The sequence below is a fragment of the Berghia stephanieae genome, chromosome 8, assembly GCF_034508935.2.
Source record: "Berghia stephanieae isolate SIO BIC M18660-M18661 chromosome 8, UCSD_Bste_1.3, whole genome shotgun sequence".
Taxonomy (NCBI): domain Eukaryota; kingdom Metazoa; phylum Mollusca; class Gastropoda; order Nudibranchia; family Aeolidiidae; genus Berghia; species Berghia stephanieae.
Window position 1 is genome coordinate 4,076,399 of NC_088367.1, and position 4,193 is coordinate 4,080,591.

A 4,193-nucleotide genomic window follows, 5' to 3' on the forward strand; every position below is an offset into this window, starting at 1 on the left:
ATGACTTGGTTGGACGAAGAAAAAAAAACATGAATATAGATCGCTTCCATCATAATGGCATGATTAAAAGAAAAGTTTCCTTTTTATTGGTTTGTTTTGGGAGCTGCAATCACGGAGTATCTTTCATGACTTTCGTGGGTTTTTTTTTTTTGTTTTGTTTTGTTTTGTTTTTTTTTCTTTTTTTTTTACTAGCACAACATAGAGAGAGAGTAGGCGTTTCCTATATTATGATAATGTGGAGGTTGGTAGGTAGAAATAGCAACATTTTTTTTTTTTTGCAGCAAAGACAGACGACGTAATAATGATGCTTATGATACGCGAAATAAAAGTGTGAACAAAGGGAGGGAATTTCAAAGGATAAAACGGCGAACATGATCAGAATACAAGGAGATGAAAGGTTGCGTAAATATAAAGAGCGCCGTTAAGAAAAGGAAATCAATTGGAAATTGATAAATAAAGGAAGAGAATCGAATTGGGAATCAATGATAACCGGGATTAAGAGTTGGGGAGTTGTCCGCCTTCGTTAAGACAAGAAGGGGGGATAATTACATACTGTGTTGATGTCAGATTTGAGTAGATTACTTCCCTTGTCTTTGTTCCCGCCTTTTTCATCTCTTGGCGCGTTTCCTTCGATTTTCGAACTAATCAATGCGAGGAGGGATCTATTGACTTGTTTGCCAAACTCTGAATTTATAATTTTGGCCAGAAAACTCGTCCTTCAAATATTATTGTTAATAAATTGATACAAACTCTCATCTTGCCAAAAAAAAATCTCTCAAACCTGAGACTTTAGTGAAGACCCAGGTTTGAACATTTTTTTTTTGGGGGGGGGGGGGGCAAAATTAAAGGTTATTTTAATCGATCAATTTTATTTGAAGGACGATTTTTATGGCCAAAACTTCAAATGTGAGTTGTTTATTTTTTTTAGCGTTCGTCATTTATGGGGTCTGAGGTACTTGAATGAAGAATTAAAAGAAATTTCTTGAAAGCCATGATGCGTATATCCCGGTTCCAATACCGTGAATGAAAAGGGAATAAAAATTGCTTGTTATACTTCAGGAGGGGCGCTAACATGTCGCCGTATGGATTTGGTACATTTAAGATATGTGCGGCTATGTGGTCTTGTGGTATGACACTGGCTTTCGGATCGGAAGGTCCTGTGTTCGAGCCTCGCTCGCCGCATAGTTGAGTTCTTGGAGAAGGCTCTTTACTCAACTTCTCTCACCGTACTCAGGTGGAAAATGAGTACCTGGCCGTTTACAACATTGTCTCTGTCCGAAAAAAATGTAACATCGCCTAACAGGCGTCCTGTCTCATCCTAAATGTTAAATGTTTCTGTTTGGCCATGGACCCCTTGAGCACATTTAGTGGATATTGCGTCATATAAAAGCTCATTTTAGAACATAATTTTGCCCTATGGTCCCATAGAGGTATATATTATGATGGAGAGGGGCAGATATCGTAGATTAATGTTGCTGCTAATAAGGATAGGGAATAGGACCAATGTAAAATTATAGTCTTTTGTCACTTTAAGTGCAGTTGTGTGGTTTATAGTGGTAAGACACTCGTATTCGGATCGGAGGGTCTTGGGTTCGAGCCCCGCTCTAAGAGTCCCAAGATTGAGTCCTTAGAAGAAGAAGAAGAAAAAGAAGAAGAAGAAGAAGAAGAAGAAGAAGAAGAAGAAGAAGAAGAAGAAGAAGAAGAAGAAGGAGGAGGGGAGAGAGGAGGAGGAGGAGAGAAGAGAGAGAGGAGAAGAGAGAGAAGAGGAGAAGAAGAAGAAGAAAGAAAAGAAGAAGAAGAAAAAGAAGAAAGAAGAAGAAAAGAAGAAAAGAAGAAGAAGAAGAAGAAAAGAACAAAAGAAGAAAACAACAACGAACAACAAGAGAAAATGAACTGACATGATGAAAATGTAACAAGAAGAACCAAGGAAGGACGTGAAAACAGCATCACAATTTCTAATTAATAGTGACGGGAAACTGATCGCACCCCACATATTGGTAAACCCCACACGACCCGACCACACATCTCACGTGCTGCTATAGACCCAAGCAACACTCAATTATTCAACAGCCTTGTTTCTCCATGAGGAAAATTAATTAGTTAATTATGGTCCCCCAATGACAGACCTGCTGGTGATAATGTTGGAGCTCCCCTGTCTAAATGGACACTCCGGTCACGATATTATGGCCACGGCAAGGCTCTCTACCAGGACTGGAATGCGCTGTCGTTTTAGTTTTGACAACAATAGGCTTCAACTATATATATACAGTCTGATCGTAGCCAGCGTAAAGTTATAGATAGAATGCGCTTTGCCAAGGAGTTCACAAAATTGCCATCCGGAAGTATAATGGACCAACACACAAACTCTGTGTAACCATGAACTTTTATAGTCTGGTTAATACAGTTTAGTGAGAACAACTCACAAACGCGGATGGCAAAAACAATAACAAAGGCCTGAATGACGTCATCTGCATACTATCTATAGCCTGACACTGACCAAAAATTGACGTCAAAAGTCCAGTCTTTGGCCGGCCACAAAAGAAAACAAATCGTGAGTTGTATTCAATAGTTCAACCAATGAAATAACTTGTTTCCATGAGCTCTACTAACGACAACTCACTGGACGCTACACAAACCTAAATGACGTCAAACAGCCAGTCCTAGAGGGTTCTTGTGTCAGGCTGTAGATAGAACAAAGATGACGTCAATCAGGTCTTTGTCATTTTTTTTTTTTGCCATCCGCGTTTATGAGTAATTCTCCCTAAACTGTATTCACCAATTTTTTAACGTCCAAAGTTACACATAGTTTTGTGGGTTATATTTCCGGATGGCAATGTTGTGAACTTCTTAGCAAAGCTCATACTACCTTTACAGTCTGAATGATACTATTTAGTGAGAATTACTCATAATTGTGGCTGGCTTAATCCAACAGATTGTATGCGCTTGGCTAAGAAGCTCATAACATTACCATCCGGAAAACTGTGTGTATCCATGGACGTTTATAGTTGGGTTGATACAGTTCAGTGAGCATTACTCATAAACGCGGATGGCAAAAAACAATAACAAAGACCTGAGTGACGTCATCTTCGAACTATCTATAGGCTTCAACTGTTGCCATCGTTAAGTTATAGCCTGACACTGAAATCCAAAAGGACTGGCATTTTGACGTCATTATCTGTTTTTTGCACCGCCTAGTGAGTTGTCGTTAGTAGAGCTCATGGAAACAAGTGGTCCCATTGATTGAACTATTGAATACAACTCACGATTTGTTTTTCTTTTGTGGCCAAAGACTGGCATTTTGACGTCATTTTTTTTTGGTCAGTGTCAGGCTATAAGTTATGGATGGCGACGATGTAATTCGCTGTCGTTTTATTGTTGACTACAATAGGCTTCAACTATATAGATAGTATGCGCTTGTCTTAGAAGTTCACCACATTGCCATCCGGAGGTATAACTAGCCAACACACAAAACTGTGTGTAACCTTAAACGTTTATAGTCTGGTCAATACAGTTAAGTAAGAATTACACATAAACATGGATGGTAAAAAACAATAACAAAGACCTGAGTGACGTCATCTTCGTTTTGTCTATAGATAGTATGCAGATGACGTCACTCAGGCCTTTGTTATTGTTTTTGCCATCCGCGTTTGTGAGTTGTTCTCACTAAACTGTATTAACCAGACTATAAAAGTTCATGGTTACACAGAGTTTGTGTGTTGGTCCGTTATACTTCCGGATGGCAATGTTGTGAACTCTTTGGCCAAGCGCATTCTATCTATAGATAGTATGAAAATGACGTCACTCGGGTATATTTTATTGTTTTTTGCCATCCGCGTTTATGAGTAAATCTCACAAAACTGTATTCATTTTAATCCATTTATTTAAAATATTTACTGTTGAATGGTCAAAATATCCAAGATATTATAATATACTGCTTAGTGAGAATTTGGCTTGTGACCGTGGATTCTATTCATGAATCATGGATAAATACCATTCTAAGCAAATTGCGCCATGACTGAATTTTTAAAAGACAGAATATTATATATATATATATATATATATATATATATATATATATATATATATATATATATATATAGTATGCAGATGACGTCACTCAGGCCTTTGTTATTGTTTTTACCATCCGCGTTTGTGAGTTGTTCTAACTAAACTGTATTAACCAGACTATAAAA